At 47.7% G+C, this 23,018-nt stretch overlaps 1 pseudogene across 1 annotated transcript; it reads right to left on the reverse strand.

Annotated features, from left to right (window-relative positions):
• Positions 1-7,605: 7,605 nt before the first annotated feature.
• On the reverse strand, positions 7,606-22,696 carry LOC310851599 (chemerin-like receptor 1 pseudogene; annotated as a pseudogene). Its single transcript, XR_014568734.1, has 3 exons — positions 22,571-22,696; positions 19,923-19,997; positions 7,606-11,612 (listed from the first exon to the last, which is right to left on the reverse strand). The product of XR_014568734.1 is annotated as a chemerin-like receptor 1 pseudogene (transcript).
• Positions 22,697-23,018: the final 322 nt, after the last annotated feature.

Here is a 23,018-nt window from a genome sequence, read left to right on the forward strand (position 1 = left end):
TTTGGCATCTCATTCACTTTGGGCTGGGGTGACGGGAACAGAGTAAAACTATTTAAGACAGGAGTGGGGGAAACTTGGGCCTGTGGGCCTGAATTCAGTCTTCCAGGCTTCTTTATCCATCCCTCAAGATGCTTCACACACACACACAAACACCAGTTAGCCCTGCTCTGTATCCTCCTAGAGTGCTTTTGCCTGTATGGAATGTGTACTTGAACTGTGATCATGCCTCTTGCTCACCCAGATGGAGGCAGGCTGGGGGTGGGAGGGCAGGAGAGATGTAGCAGTTTCTGGCCTTTGCACTGCTGGGCAAAAGGCACATTTGCTGCTTCACCCACTGGCCCCACACAGTCCTTGCAGGATGCCCACAACAGATCGTGGCTTTCCAGAAGAAACAGGTTCCCTGGCCACTGCTTTAGTGAGAAGTAGTTGCAGGGACGCAGGTGGCGCTGTGGGTTAAAGCCTCAGCGCCTAGGACTTGCCGATCGAAAGGTCGGCGGTTCGAATCCCTGCGGTGGGGTGCGCTCCCGCTGCTCGGTCCCAGCGCCTGCCAACCTAGCAGTTCGAAAGCACCTCCAGGTGCAAGTAGATAAATAGGGACCGCTTACCAGCGGGAAGGTAAACGGCGTTTCCGTGTGCTGCGCTGGCTCGCCAGAGCAGCGATGTCACGCTGGCCACGTGACCCGGAAGTGTCTCCGGACAGCGCTGGCCCCTGGCCTCTTAAGTGAGATGGGCGCACAACCCCAGAGTCTGTCAAGACTGGCCCGTACGGGCAGGGGTACCTTTACCTTTACCTTTAGTTGCAGGAAGCCTGTCGCCTCTAGGGTATAAGCTATGAATTTGTATTCACTTCTGTACATTTCAGTTGGGCTTTGTGCAAGAGAAATCATCCTGCAGAATCGGGACCCAAGACTCATAGGTTGTGAACCCTAAGCAAATACTTCTCTGCACTTGAGAACAAATCCCTCCTCTCTATATAACAAGCTTCTGTTATCTGGAGAGCCTCAGGTTTCCTCTTGGTGTTTGCCGACTACATAGACTCAGATATCGCCACTTTGCATGTCGTCTTCTCTGGATGGCTTAATTATTTTTAGTGCCCCTTTCTTTATCCCATCGCTGAACTACAGTTGACAGTTCCTGTTGTTGGAGAGGAACTCAACAATGGAATCCAGTTAACAACCCGTACTACAGCACTATTGGAGGGCTTCATTTCTAAGAATTGCAGGCCTTTCCCCAGATCTTGGCAGGATGGGAACAGTTATGGTTGGGTGTTAGAGTGAATAGGGGCTTCTGGTCCCGCCTGCCTTAATGGAGGCAGCCCTCAGGACAGCAGGGGATTGGCAAACGAAAAATAAGGATGACATGGTAAATCACCCTTGCAAATTCCCTGCAGGGCTGGGGAGAGTGGGCTTCACTTGCAGTTTGTCCAAGTACCTGGCTCTCGCTCTGGCATGAGATGAGGGAGGCGCTGAGTGCAAAAAAAACCTCACCTGGTGAAAACCCTCCTACACCATTAAGAAGCAGAAGGTCGCTGTTTAAATGGATGTTAAATAGGCTTTAAAGTACTGGTGCATGATGGGAAAGGATTGCAACAACATACTGTGGAATATACCAGTTACATGGATCAAAGGTTTGAATTGAGAAGATTTTCTTCGGAGTGAGAGATGGGGCGAGGGAAGCCCACGTTTTCTATATTTAGGATTCGGCAATCCTCTCGGGAATATAAGATAAAAAGAGATTTACAAGTGAGGAAGGGATGTTGGAGTAATACTGGTATTAACAAGCAAAAATGGAAACACTGAAATGAAAGGGGTCAGGGAAGCTCAAGTATGACAGTATTGGAAAGGCAAGAGTAGTTCCCCTCACCTCCATTTAAAAACAACAGATGAGGAAAACTCAGATTTGTGTGTGCTACTGATGGAACGTAATCTAAGATAAAGTTTAATTAGGCCATAAATCTCTTGCTGGAAGGAAAATAATTTGGGGGCTGTGATAAGACTGCTGCAGAGTTGGAAAGGATTAAATCATCACGTTCGAAAACTGCCCGCCTTTTCCTAGGCTGAGGGAAATGGTGAAGATCTGCAGCATGTTTTACTAGTGAGGCAGAATGGTTTCTAGCAGACTGTTGCCTGCAACATTGAAGTGAGGGAGAGAGAGAAGACCCCTGAGAAACTTCGAGATTCAGTTCTGCCCCAAGTCACGATGGGAGAAAACAGCAACTGGGAAGTTAGAGACAACAGCATATATGGACACAAGGAATCTCCATGGATATAACAGTTTTAACACGCAGGGCAGAATAAAGATAATAGTTTGAGTTCCTTATTTGAAGCTTTATAAATTTATATATTGTAACATCACGAATGGAAATCATTAATTATGTAGCTGCTGACTAAGGGATTATTATTATAACTAAAATGTAACTGACATTAATTAAGATTATGGAACACAGTGACATAAGATCAGAAATGCACCCAAACCATGTAGGGAGCCACTTTAACTAAAACGTATTAATTGATAGTTGATTGGCACTTTGATAATGGTATATAATTTGGGAATTCTTACTGTTATAATTTGGCTATTGTTGGGGATATATTGGAAAACTAATTTTAAAAATATATATTAAAAAACCACAGTAAATTGGGGAAGGAGGGGGACGTTCTGTCCTTTATTTTCTGAAGAACTACCCCCTTCTATTTTCCATGTACTCAGCTCTGTGTGTTCTCTCTGTTTTGCTGAGCAAATATTCTTTGCATCTCCCTTGGGAGGAGAGAGCTCTTTTAGAGCTGGAACAGCTTCAGGAGGGGCTTTGATAACAAACAACTACTATTCCTTGGTGTCACTGCATTAAATTTTCATTTATTTAGCCCATTTTTTGTATTCTGGTCATGCTTTGGCAGAATGCTTGGAAGAGAAACCAACAGGTTTTGCCAAATGTCACTGTTAAGAGATAATAATTAAAAAAAAATCTGGCTGTTATGCAGCTGGGCTTAATTTTCAAGCATCTGGTGGCAAAATTTAACTGCTAGAGCAGTGTTTCCCAACCTTGTGCCTCCAGATGTTTTTGGCCTACAACTCCCATCATCCCTGACCACTGGTCTTGCTAGCTAGGGATGATGGGAGTTGTAGGCCAAAAACATCTGGAGGCACAAGGTTGGGAAACACTGTGCTAGAGGTTAAGGCAAACAACTGGACCTGTTGGGGGAATTATGAGAACATTCCACCAAGGAATGTGGGGTATTTTGCCTGAGAGGATCAGCAGGGGGGGAGGGTATAGGATATTTTGTCATGGGCGCGAAAAACCCCCACATTCCAGCTGTTGAAGGTGTATCTCAAAGGCTGTGCCCTAACACCCATGATTAGTGCTTCTGAGCATGCACAAAGTGCCTTCCCACTTGACCCTGAAGTCCGAAGTGAGGGGGAAGTTTCAGGGCCGACAATGGGACGTAACACAGCAGTCATTCAAGAAACAGAAGTTGTGAGTTGATGTCATAACCAGAAACCCACCAAATTCACCCCACTTAGCTTTCCAGGTGGGCACGGGTGGTGCTGTGGGTTAAACCACAGAGCCTAGGACTTGTTGATCAGAAGGTCGGTGGTTCGAATCCCTGCAACGGGGTGAGCTCCCGTTGCTCAGTCCCAGCTCCTGCCAACCTAGCAGTTCGAAAGCATGTCAAAGTGCAAGTAGATAAATAGGTACCGCTCTGGCGGGAAGGTAAACGGCGTTTCCATGCACTGCTCTGGTTCACCAGAAGTGGCTTAGTCATGCTGGCCACATGACCCGGAAGCTGTACGCTGGCTCCCTTGGCCAATAAAGCGAGATGAGCGCCGCAACCCCAGAGTCGGTCACCCTTTACCTTTTAGCTTTCCAGAGAGGAGCACAAAAGAAATCTGCAGTCTTTGTAACATTTGCTTTATTGACAAGCACACAAGCAGATCACGAGTGGAGGCAAACAGGCAAGTCTTCAAGGCAACAATCTCCAGAGCTACGTGGCCTTCAGCCTAAGGTGCTCTCCCTTCAAGCAACCCTAGCTTATTCTCTCCCTACCCCCTGCTCCTCGCTAGGACCCTTTCAGCTGTAAAAGCCCTATCATATGCAGACCACCTGTCTCTGCGGCTCGAATTGCCCATTTAGGAACATCTACAGCCATCAAAGGAACACTTAAGGCTCTCTGGATAACAATCCTTGAGTCCAATTAGGCATCACTGATAGACCATGCTGAAAGCCCCATTTGCAGTGCACAATGAGCTTGCAATATTCTAACCAGAGGATATGGGAAATGAGTGGACTCATTCTATGATTTCTAGACTCTGGCTCAGAGGGATAAGCTGTTGTCAAGCTGGAGGCATTATGGTTCTTTGTTCAAAACTGAGTTGAACTAGAGGACAGGAAATCCCAAAAAGGCATTTCTGAAGCTGCTTTCGCAAGTCTGGCCCTCCTGCCTTGTGTCACATGGCAATACAAACTTAGGCTTGTTAGCTCTTAAAATTAATAGCTGTGCTGGTAACAGGGCAAGGCCTGGGGTGGAGCTTGTGGTTTTCTCAGATCTGGAAGTAGAGCCTACTTCAAAACCTCCCTATTCACAGAGAAGTAAGCAAGCTGTTTAGATTTGAAAGCCAGTCTTGTTCCTTGCATTTCTGGCAACTTCCCCTCCCCTTTCCCAAATCAGCCAGGTCAGTACTTTGCTGATTAATGACATCAACTAATTCAACTGTGAAATGTAACAATAATTAATAAAAGTGTTGTGGATTAGGGAGCTCCGTGCAAAGGGGAAAGGCTGGCACATGTCAAATCGCTGGGCCCTCTGCCTATACGGAGATGCTGGCAAGCAGATATTCCTTTCACTGCAATGTGCCTGAACAGCATGCAAATAATGGGACCTTCGCACTCTGCCTGGAGCCAGTCCTGAGACCTGTGGGTATAGGGTGGGTTACAGACGCTTCAGGTTACAGACTCCTCTAACCCAGAAATAGTACCTTGGGTTAAGAACTTTGTTTAAGGATGAGAATAGAAATAGCATGGTGGCGGTGCAGCAGCAATGGGAAGCCCCATTAGCTAAAGTGGTACCTCAGGTTAAGAACAGTTTCAGGTTGAGAACGGACCTCCAGAACGAATTACAGTGGTACCTCTGGTTAAGTACTTAATTCGTTCCAGAAGTCCGTACTTAACCTGAATCTGTTCTTAACCTGAAGCACCACTTTAGCTAATGGGGCCTCCTGCTGCCGCCGGAGCACGATTTCTGTTCTCATCCTGAAGCAAAGTTCTTAACCTGAAGCACTGTTTCTGGGTTAGCGGAGTCTAAACTGAAGCATATGTAACCTGAAGCGTATGTAACCCGAGGTACCACTGTAAGTTCTTAACCCGAGGTACCACTATAATAATTAAAAAGGTACACTGGTGATTTTTCTTCCTCACCTCACTTCTCAACCATGCAGAGTTGGCACCAGCGGATTCTGGGGGAGGAGCCTAAGCCAAGATGGCCAAGATCCTGGTTCCTTGGGGACCACTGACCTGAAAGCAGGAGGAATCAGTGGCAAACCTATTGCTACAGGTGTCTTAGCAGCAGAGCCCCCACTCCGATGCATTTGACTTTGTCGCTGGATGCTGTTTTCAGCACCGAGAGTTCAATCTGGGTGCTGGCCAGAGTGCATTGGGCAAGATTCTCTGGGTAGGTCCTTGCCAATGTCACAGCTTTCCATTTTCTGTGGGCCCAATCCAGAGGGAAAGATGAGCAGAGGGCGCCACTCCTTTCTCGTTGTTCATGGCCTCACCAGGAGCAGGTGAGCATGCTGAACAACTAGCTTTTGCCTCCCCTTTGCCAACTCTAGCCTGCCTGCCTGCCTGCCTTGCTTAACAACCCACCCCAGGGGTGGCCCTGCCCATTAGTTTTCTCCTCCCGAGTGCTGTCCTTGCAGAACTCAGCAGCTAGGAGGAGGAATGAACTCTGGGACACTTGCTGAGAAAGCAGCAAAGTCTACAGTGTGGGCTGAGCCTTGCGACTCTTCAGACTTCCAGCTACATCTCTCGATCTCGTTGCCGCTGCCACAAACCCTGAAAGAGACAAGGCACACTTGACGCATGATGCCACAAATTGCTGCCTGCTTAAAAGCCCATGCGGAGGAAAAAAGGAGAGCAAAAACTGCTTCTATCCTTGCTTGATAGAGCCCTAATGCCCCTCGTAAGTAGTGTTCCTTCATACACACTCGCAAGTGATTGCATAAGGGGTGATGGGAGTTGTGAGGGGAAGCAGGAGGGAAACAACCTCATTTCTGGAGGGGGTATCAGAGCAGGCCCAACAGGAATGGCCCTACGATTGGGCAGAGTGAGGCATCTGCCCTGGTTGGCAGTGGCCGTGAAGCTAACCTGCTGTATCCGGCAACGGTGGAGGCTGCAGTTCCTCTCATAGCTAGTATTTCAGTTCTCAGCTGCCACTTGGGTTGAGTTCTGTTCATTGGAACGGTCAGTGCAAAGTCATCTTGTCCTTGGCAAAAGGCAGCAAAACGTCCTGGGCATCGCATGAGTCAGGCATCAGAGACGGCAGGCACAGTGTCGACAGCAATGAGGTGGGCAGTGTTTCCTGTTACAGGTACGCAAAAGTCATTTCTTTTCATCTCTGTAAACATCGGTTTTGATGAGCAGGAGCCTCAAACAATCCCACAGAGATCTTGATTGGTAATCAAAATGTGCAGATGCAAGCTGAAGAGAAGTCGTGGGGGGAACGGTGTATAGAAAGGGAAATTATACTCCTCTTGAAACAGGGTTTGCAAAGGCCACCAGCAATGACAAGGGACTGAAAGATCATTTTGAACATTCTTCCATGTTGCATATAGGGTTGCCACCTTTATCCTGGCAAAATACAGGATTGGGTGGGGGGTTGGAGGGAATTCCCCCCCCCAAGCTGGTGCTGAAGTGTCTTCAAAGCAATCCATTACAATCTATTTCAACCTAACAGGATGGCCTCTCTGGAATTTGTTGCACATACATACACATAAATTTGCAAATCTGTCTGTGCTTGGCTATACAGAGCTTAAATACATGACCTTTCACACACACCTTTCAAACAGATGTGTTTAGAGCGGATCTCTTAACTTGGCACAGATTGAGAGAGAACACCTGAAATACAGGACAAAAGTGTATCAATACAGGACGTAGCGTTTCACATTGAAATACGGGACAATCCTGTATTTATGCTGGTCAGGTGGCAACCCTAGCTGCAGGTGTTCAGTGCATCCAGACAGCAGTTTCTTCTGTAAATATCAAGTTTCTAGCCCTCATTGTTGCAAGCAAAACAAAAACAAACAAAATGCAATCTGGGGATGTTAAAAAGCTGAGAAATTGAGGTTGCTGGTGTTTCAGGGAATCCAGTTCCCCATGACCCATCACCTCTTGGTGAGAAAATCCTGTTCACACTTAATTGCCTTCCTCAATCCAGCTGCAGTAGATGTTCTCTCTACACCAGGGGTGGGAAGCTGGTGATGGTCCTGATGTTGCTGTGCTGCAGTTCCAATTATCTCTGAACATCAGGCATACTGAGTGGGGCTGATGGACTGCAATGTCATCTTGAGGTCCAATGGTAGTAATAAATAATAATAATAATAATAGTTCTCCCTGTCTGCTCTACACACACACACACACACACACACACACACACACACACACACCCAACACTCCCTTATCTTTCAGTCAGCAGCTGGGTTAGGATGAAACGGTCCCCCATTTTTGCATTCCCCCTCAATAAAAAACATTTGCAACGATCAGATAATTTGCTGGACCACGAGTTAGCTCAGCTGGTTAGAGTGTGGTGCTAATAAGGCCAAGATAAGGGTTCAGTCCCCTTATGGGCCACCTGCATATTCGTGCATTGTAGGGGGTTGGACTAGATGATGCTCGGGTTACCTTCCAACTGCATTTCTATGATTCTATGAAATGCCCCTGGGGATTATAAAGAGACACAAGTAGACCAAATTTGAAAAATGAGGAATTTGCTCAAAAATCACCAAATGCACTTTGTGTATGAGAGAGAAAAGAAATAACCCAAAACCACACAAAAAAAGCAGGTGCTGGTGCTGAATCAGTTAAGACAGACTTAAAAGCATTTTGAGTTAAAAGCATTCAGAGATAGACTGTGGCTCAGGACTGAAGCAGCTGCCCTGAATGCAGCAGCTCTCAGGTTCACTCCCTGGGATCTCTACATAGGGTTGAGAGAGACTCCCTTTCTGAAACCCTGGAGAGCTGCTGCCAGTCAGTGCAGGCAGTAGTGAGTTGGATGGGCCAATAGTCTGACACAGTGTAAGGCAGCTCCGTACATTCCATGCGAGTGATTAAAAAGCACCCCCACCCCAACTTATTGGTACACCATTAAGAAAAAAACAACTCTTTACGAAACACCTATAAAAACTGTAGCTTGCATGCACTAATTTAGAAGAGGCACACACAAGGAGAGGGGGAGTTAGGCAAGACAACTCCCTGCTGAATTATACTTCTGTGTTATTCAGTGGGTAGTAGCAATTTTGTATTCTTCGCCTCCAGCCTCCATCTTTGGCTGGCCATGGTCTGAAAGTGGGGCTCTCCTGCTGGGCCCAACTTCACCACAAAGCAGCGACATGGCAGGTTTCCACACTACAAAAAGCTGCTCTGACACCCTGTAAACTAAATGTTCTCAAGTTGTGGTTCATGAACCATTGGTGGTCCACCAGCTCCATCCAAGTAGTACATGGGAAAGTTGCAAAAGGGTCAAGAAGATGTACAGTACTTCATTTTTCCAGGGATGGCAACAGAGGCTATTTTGAGCAGCATCTTCAAGAACAAATGCAGAAGCAGGCGAATTGCTGAATAGGATCCGAGGGTAAAGCTGGCAAATGTCACACCCAACTTCGCAGAACTTTGCTCACTAAAACAGAGACAGCCGTTGCATTAGAGAGGCAAGGATCTGGTTGCCTTCCAGATGATGTTGTCCCTGCAGCTTCCATTGCCCCATGTTGGCAGGTTCTGATGGAAATCGGAGTCATATCTGGAGGGCATCAGGTTGGGGAACGCTGCCCTGGATTAAGACCAATTGATCACAGTAGGACTTAAATCTCAGTAGATATGGATCAGGGCATACCAAGGGGTTGGTAAGGACACAGGCGTGGGGCAGGGCACAAGAATCATGCCTTGCCACTCTGGCTCAGAGTGGCTGAGTCCACCTGCCCATCTATGTGCTCTCCAGGCTTCTCATCTGCTTCTCTGGGTGTCCAGGCAAGGCACATAGGCTCATCTGGGTGCCTTGGTGGAGGAATTTGGCTGCTGGCATGGGCCATCACAGAGCAGACCTGACCCCAACGGCCATGGAGGAATTCACTGGTGGAGCGAGCAAGCGTTCTGAGTTTCTGGCTCATGGTCTCTCCCAGTTTTAGAGGTGCCAATACAGCTCCTTGCCAAGGGGACAAGGGACGAGGGGATGGGCACCAAAGCAGCTCCTTGCCAAGGGAGCTTAGGTACACCTCTGGGCAGGATTACACAGGACACTGGTGATCAGGACTAAGAGGCATCAAGGAGGGCTGAGTTGTGTGCATTTAAAGCCCCAGGTTGGCAGAGTTGTGTGCATTTAGCAATGCTGACAAGACAAGGGCGGAGTAGAATGTCTTACCTTGTGTCAGGGACTAGCTGGAGAGGGAGGAATGGTGGGAGGCACCAGCCAGGGAACCCCCAAGGGAAACCCCAGAGGAAGAAGGCTCAGTTGGTGGTGGGCACTAAAGAGAGGTCAGCAGGAGAGGCAGGGCTGGATGCTGAAGGGGCAATGGAGTTTAGTGAGCAGAGAGAGCCGGTGACAGGAAGCAGTTCAGACTCCAAGGCTGAAGCGGGGGGGGGGGGGTCAAGAGGCTGCTGAAGAATCCAGAGAGTCTGCTTCTCCTACTGTGACAAGCTCTCTTCCCCCTGGTCTCCAAGAACACACAGAATAAAGAGAATAAAGAGGAGGGCAGAGACCAGAGGTGCACAGACACAGTTTGAGACTGCTTGGAAAACATCTGGGAGAGGAGGAGCCTTAGAAAGGGTGGGAGACAGGGACCTTCAGTCTGGGCAATTGCTCCATAGAGGCAAGACCTGCTGGGAAGGGTTGCTGAGTTGTCTGCCATTTCCTTGAATAAAGCGTTGACTTTACTGGCAACAGAGCCTTGTGAATTTCATGCTGACCTGTACCTGACTTCAGCCCTGACACCTTGTGAGTCTCAGCCTTATTTTTAAAATGTCCAGTTTCTAGCCCTTGTGATTGCAAAAAAAGACTTGAAGATCAATGGGCAATATCTAGGGAAATCTCAGGATTCAAGAAAGGGAAGCCTGAGCAGGATTTCTAATTGTCAGAGTTGAGCTTTCAGTACCTAATTCCTTGTCCCTCCTTATAACGAGCAGGAATAGGATAATTCTCCTCTCTTTTTAACCTTGAAAAAGACGTATGTCAGTTTTGCAGAGTTGAATATAGGCTGCAGAATGTCACTGCATGGGACCTTGCTGCAGAATGTTGTTGTATCTAAATGCACAGTATACACAGGTCTGTGTTTAGAGATCCTCTCCTCTCCAGCTGCACAGTCAATGGAGCACTGTGATGAGATACGGTGACTTTAAAAAGAAGAGTGCCTTCTCTGGTTTCTGCAACACTGGCAGTTGCTTATCTCAAACACTGGTGGCCACTGGTGCCTCTTCAAAAGCTGTCTTGAAGACCTGCAGCAAGGACCTCCTCACTGCATCCTTGAACTCCTGCCCCACAAAGACATAGAGCAAGGGGTTGATGCAGCTGTTGAACAAGGCCAGACACTTGGAAAGAGGGATGGCCACCAGGTGCACAGCATCTGGAACAGCATCCATAGAGATCCTTGCCAGAGCCAGGGCATGGTAGGGCAGCCAGCAGAGGAAGAAGCAGAAGACCACCCTGGTAACCACCAAGAAGGGCTTGCTGGACTTGTTGAGCTTCTTCTTGTGCATGGTCACCACCAGGATGGTGTAGGAGATGGAGATGACCAGCAAGGGCAGGAGGAACTGGTAGAGAAAGATGCAGATGGTGAGGACTTCTGCTTCCTGCCAGTCCTGGAAGATGTCCAGGTTGTTGCAGGAGCTCCGGTTATTCTTCTCCACTGAGATCTCAGTGAAGAAGTAAGAGCTGGGGACGAAGAAGGTGAGGGAGATCATCCAGAGGAGCCCGCAAGTCCCCCATGTGAGGCGCGGGGTCCGATAGTTCTGGCACCAGACGGGGGCCACCACCAGCACGCAGCGGTCCACGCTGATGGAGCTGAGTAGCAGGACACCGCTGCACACGCTCAGCCCAAAAAGGCAGTTGGCCACCTTGCAGGCCACTGAGCCAAAGGGCCAGTGCAGGTCCAAGGCCAAGTTCAACACTGTGACGAAGATCAGGGAGGTGGAAGCCAAGTCGGCCAAGGCAAGGTTGAAGAACCAAATGGTGTTGGAGGTCCAGCGGAGCTTCCAGCCGGTGACCCACAACACTATCCCATTTCCAGTCACCCCAGCTAGGAAGATGAAGCTGAAGATCACTCCAGTGATGATCTTTACAGTGCTGCGCACAGTGGCTTCCTCCAGGACCAGAGAGGATGAGGAGACATTGCCTGCTGGGCTTGTTGACATCTCCCTGCCAAAGAGAGAAGGAGAGAAAACCCATTAATTATAATTTTTATATAGTGCCATCACTTATGTTGGGGTGGAGAGCACATTGGTTGGGCTCCAACTCCCATCAGTCCTAGTCAGCGTGGCCAAAGGTCAGAGATGATGGGAGCTGGAGGGACACAGGTATCCCATCCCTGTACTAGTGTATCATGGATGGCCAAACAGTCGCAGGTGGAATAGGTCATGGGTTCCCAAATTGTGGTTCATGGACCACCAGTGGTCTAGCAGCTTCATTCAGGTTGTCCACAGTGTGTGGATTTGTAGTTGAAGAAAAGAGATGGTGCATTCCTTGCATTAATCATACACACTGGTTTTGATTGTATTTTTTATTGCTTCTTCCATTTCTTATGTTGTATTTTACTGCAATGCAATCTGAATTCTAGGGAATGCAATATTTAAGAAAGAAAAGAAGCAACAGTAATGCAATTTAGAATCATGCAGCATCTAGCACAGTACAATTGTTGCAAAAGGCAGAAATAGTGATCCACCAATACCCTCTGCAATTGTCAAGTGGTCTGTGGGGAAAGGAGGTTTGGAAACCACTGGAATAAGTTGTAGCGGTGTGAGGTTCCCCCTGGATCTATGGGCCCGGATGTGGCACTGAGTGGGGCGTGAGCTCGTCCCTTGCTTTCCTGCAGCACATAGTTAAAACTATGGAATGTGCAGAGATGGCCACCAGTTTGGATGATGTTAGAAGGGGATTAGACAAAATCACGGAGGGTACTAGCCATGGTGACTATGCTCTACCTCCACTGTCAAGTGTCAGTGTACGTATGAATGCCTGAAGCTGTGAATCACAGGTGAGCAGAGTCTTGATGCCCACAGGTTCTGCTTGCAGGCTTCCCCAAAACATCTGGTTGGCCTCTGGGAGAATAGGAGGCTGGACCAGAGGGGCCTTTAGTCTGATCCAAGAAGGTTATTCTTAAGTTCCTGTGCTGAGTGCTCATTGCAAAGCCACATCAAGGCTAAGGGAGCTGTCCAGGGTTAGGTGCTGCAATTTCCACAATAACAGCACTTTCTCATACTCTGGACTTGGGGTACATGAGGTCCTTGGCCATCACTGCACCACCTAAATGATAAGCACCATCAACTTCATCATTATTTTGAGCAGGGATAAAAGGGCAACAAGGTGTGTTCTGCATCCTCACTGCAGCTTTACAAACCCCCCACCCTCCTCTTTCCGTTCACAGCCACTCTATCCAATGCAAGAGTCTGCAGGCCAAAGGGAAAACTCAGCCCTCCATGCACTCAGCCACTAAAATCTAGGTGGCTTGTAAGAGTAGAATAAGGAGGTATATGGGTGGGTGGTCCTTCTAGCTTTTCCTGTAGTATGAGTTGCATGGAAATGCAAACAATTAGACACAACACACCCATGCTCTCTTATCTTGTCTTGATCATATTCATATGGTGTGCACATGGAAAAACCCACAAGAGAATTAAGATTAACATTTTTGTTTGATCCACCATGCATTCAGCATATTGGTAATTAATTGAGGGATCTTATCTCTCTTCTCTTTCTTGTTTCCCTTTTGTAAATTTGTCCTTATGATTTGAAAACTTCAATAGTATAGACAGATAGATATAGATATGGATATGGAAAAAAAGAAGGCAGACTTGTAGGGGGTGACTAAGGGCACACAGATTGGTGGGGCGGTGCCCAGTTCACCCTATTGGACTAAGCCGCCTCTAGGATCTACAAGTGAGGGGGGGGGGGAAAGGTTGCCTGACTGGAGGGGCCAGGGTTTCTGGGTTTTCATCCAAAGGAGAACCCCGTACCTTTTCAGTTCTGTTCCACCACTCCTTTCACCCACCCACCACCCTTTGCAATTACTTTAAATATATATATGAGTAAGTGAAATTCTCAAGGGCAATCTCTGTTGCTCTGGTTACAGCACAACTTCTTTCTAGCTGGGAATATTACGCAGAGCAGAGGGGAGGGGAGGGAGGAGTGTGAGCTGGAGGGCAGCTTGGATGAATGAAGCACCGTTCAAAGCAGAAAGTTGCATAAGGGGTTGTAGAGATGTTCTGTTGCCAAGAGATGGGAAGAGGCAGAGCAAGCAGAGCTGCCATGGTGGGAGTTGGTCAGTGATGACATGTGCCAAGCCCTCATTGGGGCAGTTCGCCTGCACCCAAACCCCACAGTGCCTCTCTCTCTAAATTCAACATTCATGTTGAAGGCAAACATGTAGGAATATGTTAATGTCGTAGATCGGGGGAAAGGTACTGGTGGATCTAATCTATCCTTTCAGATTTGCAAGCACAAATGTAGAAAATCGTGAGAGCTTTTTTGAAATCATAGCACATTTATTTTTATTTTCTGCATTCACAACCCACCTTTCCTGTAAGGAACTCCAGGTGACATACATGGTTCTCTTCCTCCTCACAACAACCCTGTGAGGTGGGTAAGTGTCTGGCCCAAAATCACCCAGTTTGCTTCCTGGCTGTGTGGAGATTTGAACCCTGGTCTTCCAGGTCCTAGTCCGACACTCTAACCACTGCACCACACTGAATTTTCAGCTTGTAACATTGTTACTAGCGTTCAGAGTTCAGTTGTGCAATGATAATGTTGATGGTGGCGGGGGTTTTAATATAAGACTATTCTTGAATCCAGAATTTTGGCATTTCAGATTTGGAGGAGAGAGAAAAAAACTGCTGGATTTCTATCGGATGAGAACTTAGGTTTTCGGCTCTGCTTCTTGCATCCCTGCTGGAGATCACCATCTGTATGCAGTCTTGTTATGCAACACTCCTGCGGCTGTATAAATAACATAGCTATTGTTGCGTCTGGCCTGCTGGGGACGGCTGTAACCTAGAAGCTCTCTGCGTGTGGGTGGTACACATTGTGCAACCTTTCTCAAAACTCATTCCAGCTGCTGTTTAAATGCCCAGAGACATACAACCTGGAAACAGCAAAATAAAAAAGGTGTGCAGGTAGCTGGGGGTTGCAGGACCACCATTTTTACTAACCCCCTGCTCTTCTGCTGTTAACAGCAGCCCAGCACAGAAGTTAAGCAGGGGAAAATTCCACACTCTGTGTCAGGGAAAACTGTTCTCAACCGACTATATGTATTGAGTACAAAAAGCCAGGCCAGTGAAAAGAAAAGTCACCAGTCCGCAGGAGGTTTTGAAAACGGCACCTTTCCTCCGTTTCTTGATGATACATGAAAAAGGAACTGGACCATCGTTTTGCAGCAAAATGCCCATGTTTGCATTTTGCACCCTATTACTTTAACATCGACTTCGTTGGGCTGGTCATGTTGTTCGGATGCCTGGAACAAGCACGAATTCAGGACAAAAAGGCAAAACGAGCTAAGAGGAAGGCACGTTTGGCAAATCCTCACCGTGATCAACTCCCGCCCAGAAACCTATGTCCCCACTGTGGAAGGATGTGCGGATCCAAAATTGGCCTCCACAGTCACTTAGAGACACACTGTTAAGACCTCAGGGAAGACACTCTTACTCAGCTACCAGTGATCGAAGAAGAAGAAGAAGAAGAAGAAGAAGAAGAAGAAGAAGAAGAAGAAGAAGAAGAAGAAGAAGAAGAAGAAGAAGAAGAAGAAGAAGAAGAAGACTTTTGCAACTGGTTACCTTACCAGAATTGCACTGCATGCCGTGATGTTGATGGGACTCTAGGCACAAGGGCAGGAATCCGCAGGCTGCCAGATATTGTTGGACTACAATCAGTGGCGTAGCGTGGGGGGGTGCAGGGGGGGCCGGCCGCACCGGGGCAACATCTGGGGGTTAGGGTTAGGGGACGCAAATCCACGGGTTAGGGGGTGCAAATTACTTGCCTTGCCCCGGGTGCTGACAACCCACGCTACGCCACTGACTACAATACTGTCACGCGACAAATACATCATATTCATTTAGTAAGGCCTTTAATGTCATGACACCGCTAATGTGGAGCTACTAAATTAGACAGGCACCTCCAATTCTGGTGTTTCACCCAGCGGTCTGACTGGATATAACGCACCTTCCTTCATCGTTTACAAAGGCAGCACAGAACAGAGTTAGCGGGGTGCATCTCTGTAGAGAACTAAGCAGGGGGAGATGACTGCGAAGATGCTGCTTTTGCGCCCCGCTAGTCCCTTCGTGTCAATAACTACGGCCGAATTTCCAGGGCCCCGTCCCGTCCCCCGACCCCCAGCTTTCTAGAAAGGGAAGCGAAACCCCAAGAGCACGTTTGCCCCTTCAGATGCGCGCCGCAATCCCTTTCTGATCCAATATTTCCGGCACCACCTTAAAGACCGGAATTCTTTACATTTACATGGAGAGCGGAGAGAAGTCAGAGAAGTGATCAGGCCAAGCCACGGAGGGCTTGTAGCGCGAGCTGGAACTGTTCAAAGCGCAGTGTGCCTCTTCTTTTTTAAAAACTTCCTTATTTATTAAAGCTGGGAGGAAACTGGGAAAGGGGATTCTTACTGGTGCATGGAGGCAGATGTTCAACCGGTGTGGTTTTTCTCAGCATTCCCTCCTCCATGGGGGGGGGGGTGAGCTCGACCTGTTGAACTATGCTGCCTCTTATGTCTGGATAGTTCAGTTGACTAGAGCGTGGCGCTGATAACGCCAAGGTTGCAGGTTCAATCCTCGTATGGGTCAGCCGCTTATTCCTGCATGGCAGGAGGTTGGACTAGATGATCCTTGGGGTATCTTCCAATTCTGATTCTATGTAGCCACCGGTGGTGGGTATGTGCGCCAATACTGGCGCTCGGTTGTCCAGGCAGCGGGCGGGGCGCGCCTCGCCCCTGCTATTCAGCCCGTTAGCTGCCTCCAAGCGGGCGTCTCCTTCTGCATGAGGCTCATCAATCAACCTCCCCGCGACGGGGCGGGAGATCTGCAGGCAGGCTCGCCCGCTCCCATTCCTGCGCCCTCGTCCCCGGTGGCGACGGCGGGAGGTTTGCTAATAATGACGGATTAGGATGAGCCAGCCGGCCCCGCGGGCCGCTTTGGGACACCGGAGCCGTCGGGGGAGCGCAGGGCCACGTGCTCCGGAGCCGCCAAGGCCCATTAGGAGCGCTAATTGATGCGCGCCCAGCTGCTTCAACGCACGCACAGCTAACAAACGCCAGGCGCGCCGCCGGCGAGCTGTTAATTCATTAAGCGCTTTCTCTCCAGACAAGGCGGAGGAAAGAGTTGGCCGCAGAGGAAAAGGTTTAATCGAGGCTTGAGAACACAGCGCGACGCCCTCCGATTTATTAACTCCCGCTCTGACACTGGACGCCACTCCCGTCGCCTTGGTGAGAAGACGACGAAGGGATCACGATCCTTCGGACTTTTCGTCTTAAAGCCGTATCCCTACCTCCGCCTTCCCTTTTGTAAGAAGGGTATCCGCTCCAATATCTATTGCCTAATAAAATCTAATTGTGTTATTGCACTGATCAGTGTTGCTGGGCAGAAAAATCTTGCGCTGCTTAATTTTTCCGCGGGAAAGAAAATTCCCTTTTATAAGTTCATTAGTAACCATGAGTGGGTGCCAGCTGTGAGTACAATATTAGGCAAGCTTTGTACTTTCAAAGTGTTTAGCCTAAATACAAGTAAAATAAACCTTGTTAAATTAGATTACTCTCTAGGGCAGGTAGTCAGGATAGTGCTCTCCAGATTTCACCCCCATTAGCCCCAACCAGCAAGTGTCAGAAAATTATGGGAGTTCAATACATAAGCAGAAGTAGTAAATATTTAAAGAACCAGAAGGGGAAGTTGAAGGAACTCACGGGTTGTTTTTTTCCATTTTCTTTTATATGACAAATGTTATATTGTGTTGTTTGATTCAATATAAAATTGTAAAAAAAAAAAAAATCTCCCCCCCCCCCAAAAAAAGGAAAAGAAATTATGGGAATTCAACATCATCTGGAGGGTCCACGTTGGCTAACCTTGTTTTAGGGCATCCCTCCACCCCCGATGCAAACTGGTTTGTTTCTGATTTGTTACACTATGGAAATTATCCTAATTTGCATGACAATATTATCTGGGCATTTTCCCAGTTCAAAATTTTCCTGAAAACCCATATTGCTGACATTTATATCCCTCCTTTTTCCCAAGGTGCCCAATTCAAGGTGGTTATATTGATATACAAAGCATGCCCATGCAAGTAGATAAATAGGTACTGCTGTGGCAGGAAGGTAAATGGTGTTTCCTTGTGCTCTGGTTTCCATCAGTGTTCTGTTGTGCCAGAAGCGGGTTTAGTCATGCTGGCCACATGACCCAGAAAGCTGTCTGTGGACAAACACCGGCTCCCTTGGCCTGAAAGCGAGACAAGTGCCATAACCCCATAGTCGCCTTTGACTGGACTTAACCATCCAGGGGTCCTTTACCTTACCTTACCTACAAAGCCGCAAAACAGCTTGTGTCCCAAACAACTGAAGGAGTGCCTTTGCACATACAGAGCTGCCCAAATGTTAATGTGAGTGGGGGAGACTCTTGCTGATGGTACCACAATCTTTTGGGATCCCAGGGACAGTGGTGCACAGGAGAGCCTTCTCTGTGGTGGCCCCTTGCAATGGAACTCCCTCACTTCAGCGAGCTACTTGGCACTTTCATTGTACTCTTAGGACTCAGTTTCATCTTGTCCTCTGCTTTCACCCCCAGGGAAAACCACTCTTTAGTGCTCAATTGGAGCAAACAACAGTTCGAGTTTTCTCCGTATTGACATTTGTTCTGATTTAGCGCTAAAGAGTTGATTTTCCCCAGGAAAGGAGTGGTGCGAGGGGAAAGCCACTCTGACCTCTGCCTAGAGTGGAAAACTACTTAGATATGTGCTTCCCCTCCACTTCTGCACTCTAGTAATTTCTGTCTTGTTTTAATTACAGTTCCAAGTGACGTTTTAGTGATATACAATGTTTGAGCCAGGGCTTTTTTTCAGCCAGAACTCAGTTCCAGAACTCAGTTCCAGAACCTCAGGTGGGCACCACTGCCATTATAAGAGAACAAGGAAGGCATTCATGGTGAGATTCCTGCATTGCAGGGGTTGGACTAGATGATCCTTGGGGTCCCAACTCTACAATTCTATGATTCTCTCTCCATTTACGCTGCCTTAAGTAGCAGCATACTAAACAGAGCAGAAGCTGCTCCACATACTGTAGAATTCCTATACGGAGAGCAATTTACCTGCAGGGAACAGAATTAACCCCCCCAGGTGTGAGAGTCCCTCTCCCCTACACACCCACACCCACCCACATACCAAACAGTTTCACTGCGTGAAAATGCTTTCTGGGCAGAAATTTTGTGACCTGTGAAGTTGCTCTTTAGAACAAGCATTGAAGGGTCCCAAGATCTAGGGAAGAATTGTGGCCTCTTTGCCTTTGGGTTTCCTTAAAGAAATGAAAGGAGAGAGTGGATCCTCCATATTCAGAATCAGTGTGCCCTTGTGGGATGCTAGGTGGGAACAAAGAACAAGGGGTTCCAATTACTTTCTTGCATTGATTGTGAGTTTCTCAAAGACATTTGACTAGTCGCTGTTGAAGGCAAAGCACCAGGCAGCATGGACTTTAAGTCACATCTAATAAGATGATTTATATAGAGTTCCTTTTGGCAGCAATCACATACTCATTTACCTGGGAATAGGTCCCACTGAACTTACTTCTGAGTAGACATGTATAGGGATTAACAACCCAAACACATACGTCCGTCTCTGCCTCAGTTTCCCCATCTATGAAACGGTCCTATTACCACCTGTTATCTGTGGCCACGTTACAGCACCAGATTTCTAACTCCCCAAAGCACCTCCAAAAGGGGGGGGGATACACCTGCGTGTTAAAAGGATGCATCTTATATATCCTTTTCTAGCACAAGGGAGTGTGTGCATGATCATGTATGGAGGGGGAAAAGAAGGAAGACCAAACACTGTTCCTACCCACTTTTTAATTTGGACCTAAATCCATTGAAAGAGATGGTTTTACAAAGTTGGATCTCTCCCCAGTTATGGTTTTAAAAAGGTAATTACTCTTGTAATAATTTGGTGGATAGGGCTTTAGAAAGGCTTTTGTCGTCAGGTTGTTAATTATTATCCATCGTTAGAAACAGGTGGTTTTACAAAGTTCCGTACCTCCTTACGCATGAAAAAGGCGATTATTATTATAATGACAAGTTCGTTGGAGATAGTCTTGGAAAGGCTTTTGCTGTTACACTGGTTAGTCATGTCCGCTCACTTCAGTGGGTCTACTCTGAGTAAGACTAGCATGGAATACAACCCATTATCTCTCCATCACCATCCTAAGGAGCTGGTGTACAAGAGGGAAAGGAGGAGGAGAAAATCCCTTTTGGGATCAAGCTGTCTTACCTTGCTGCAGGTGTTGCCAGTCTCTTCAACAGGTTAGAAAGGTAGTGAGTTCTGGCCGCCGCCTCCTCTGTCCATCTGCCGGCAGAAGGTGTGGGTGATTTTCTGCTAGCTCCAGAAGAGTGGAAGATGCTTTGATCCCGACCCAGTAGGATGACCTGAGCCCAGTGCTGTGGGCAATGAAGCTAATGCTCCGTCTATTACAGAAAAGCCCCCAAGTACTGAGTGTCAGAGAAGCGGATTAGCTGTTCCCTGCAAGGTGATGCGGGGCTCGCTGGCATATCTTTGTCTTCCTGTGCGTGAGGGAGATGTGGAGCGTGTGAGACACGGGGAGAGAGCACGAGAGCAAGTGCTGAAGCTGGAAGGAGCAAGCCGGTCTATAAGGTAGCAAGAAACTCAGCTGCCCAATAGAATTGATGCAATAGGGAGCGGGGGTGTCTCCCTCGCAGACAATGGATGGGTTAATGCAGCCTCCCCCAGCGCAATGTTTTGGACTACAACTCCTGTCTGCAGCAGCCAGCATGGGCAATGGTCAAGGGTGATGGTTCCTGCCTCAAAAATCTGGAGGGCCCCATGTTCAAAGGAAAGAAGAAAAACTGTGCTAGTGCACCCCCCCTTCCCAGCTCTTACTCTGCCTTTTCCTCTCCTTCAGCTGCACCATGGTGATGAACAACCCTGGACTTAAAAGAAGGATGCAACACAGGTGCAAGTGACAGTTGAGGCATTAGCTTGCTTTCTGATAATCTCAGTGATAGTTGTTGTCAGTAGCATCGCAAGGGGGGCAGGCAGTGTGCCCTGGGTGCCGTGTCTGGAGGGGTGACAAAAAGGCACCCCACGGGGTGCTTGCCCCACCACCCCTGGGCGCGGCGGCAGGAGCAGCCATCGTGCCCCTGCAGCCACATGTGGAGGATCCTCCGTTCGTGGCTGCAGTCACAAGAAGAGGATCCGCCCCCATCCATACAGCATTTGAGGGGCACCAGCACCAAACCACTATGTACAACGCATGCATGGTGCTACACACATGTGCTGTATGTAGCGCTGCAGCACATGTGCTGTACATAGCAGTTTGCCCCCGGAGCCGCCCGAGTGCTGTGCAGACGGCGCAGGATCCCTCAGTTGCACATACAGTGCATGCGTGCAACAGCAAGTAGAAGAACAAAGGACAATAGTCCCACTTCACGGAACACAGTAAGACAAAACATTCTTCCAGTTACAGATAGGTAGCTGTGTTGGTCTGCCATAGTCAAAACAAAAAAAAATTCCTTCCTGTAGCACCTTAAAGACCAACTAAGTCAGTTCTTGGTATGAGCTTTCGTGTGCATGCACACTTCTTCAGATACCACACTGAGGTCCAGTATCTGAAGAAGTGTGCATGCACATGAAAGCTCATACCAAGAACTGACTTAGTTGGTCTTTAAGGTGCTACTGGAAGGAATTTTTTTGTTTTGACAAAACATTCTGTTTCCGTCACTTCCCACTCTGTGGAGTCAAAACATATACCGTCATGTGAAAGACAACAATCCCATGACTGCAATCATGGAGCAGGAATTCTAACAGGCACAAAGTGTGTGCAGCCAGTGGTTTGCCCCGCCCTGGGTATCAGTTAGCCTTCATTTGCCCCTGGTTGTTGTTGTTGTTTTTGGAGGCATGCAGGGGAGGTGATGATAAAGATAACAACATGTCATTATCTTGCAGCTGGAGGACACCGCCCTGTTGACAATTTTATAGCCTCCCTTTCGCAAACAAACCACTTACAACAGGCATAGGCCAAACTCGGCCCTGCAGATGTTTTGGGACTACAACTCCCATCATCCCTAGCTAACAGGACCATTGGTCAGGGATAATAGGAGTTGTAGTCCCAAAACATCTGGAGGGCTGAGTTTGCCTATACCTGACTTTCAATATGAAACCACACTGAAATGCAGACAGAAAAGAAATGATAAGATGATATCCTGGATAGCTCAGTTGGCGAGAGTGCAGAGCTGATAATGTCAAGGTTGCAGGTTCAATCCCCATATGGGACAGCTACATTGCAGGGGGCTGGGCTAGATGACCCTGAGGGTCCCTTCCAACTCTACAATTCTATGATATGGGGCAAATCACACTTTTACAAGATTGTTGTAAGGGCCAGTGGGCTAACTCAGTCCAGTATACCTGAAAGAGTGTCTCCACCCCCATCGTTCAGCCCGGACACTGAGGTCCAGCACCGAGGGCCTTCTGGAGGTTCCTTCACTGTGAGAAGCGAAGTTACAGGGAACCAGGCAGAGGGCCTTCTCGATAGTGGCACCCGCCCTGTGGAACGCCCACCCATCAGATGTCGAGGAAATAAACTACTATCTGACTTTTAGAAGACATCTGAAAGCATCCCTTTCTAGGGAAGTTTTTAATGTTTGATCTTTTGTTGTGTTTTTAGTATTCTGTTGGGAGCCACCCAGAGTGGTTGGGGAAACCCAGCCAGATGGGTGGGCTATAAAGAAATTATTATTAATTATTATTATTATTACAAATTGCATGAAGAAATTGGAAAAATGCATCATCGTGGTACCAAAATACTTTTCCTTGGCTACAATAGACTAACACAGCTTCCCCTTTGAGCTGCACTGACTTCAGAGTAATCAAAAGTTGCCTGGAGGGTTCTATGTAAAACTTACCTTTTTGCCTTAAGAGGAGTCCTGGGCCTTTAACAACCACTCAGCATGCAGAAGTTCAACAGGTACAGCTTTTCCTGCTGTGGATGGAATTTTAGTGCTGGAGAAAGTTTCGGTTCTTGAAATTCTGGCTGCTTTTGAATGCTCAAGAGTTTACACGGGAGGGGGGGATGGTAACACCCACTTCCCACATAAACATTTTGCACAAACCACTTCCTGCCATTTCTTTCTTGCTCCTCTATTACCATGCTTGGGGTGTTAATAGTTTTCTCCTGACAGATCATGGTCTACAACAGGAAACAGAGGCAACCCTCTTTGAGAAAAGGGATGGCCTGTAAGAAAGGAGGACTGTTGTCTTTTCCCCTTACAAAAGCAACTTGCTCTTTTAACGGATGCCTGGACAGGAATGATCTAACAGGGCAGCAGCTTTGTCCATCTCTGCCTCTCTTTC

The sequence above is a fragment of the Podarcis gaigeae genome (assembly GCF_964106915.1).
Source record: "Podarcis gaigeae genome assembly, chromosome: 8".
NCBI lineage: Eukaryota > Metazoa > Chordata > Lepidosauria > Squamata > Lacertidae > Podarcis > Podarcis gaigeae.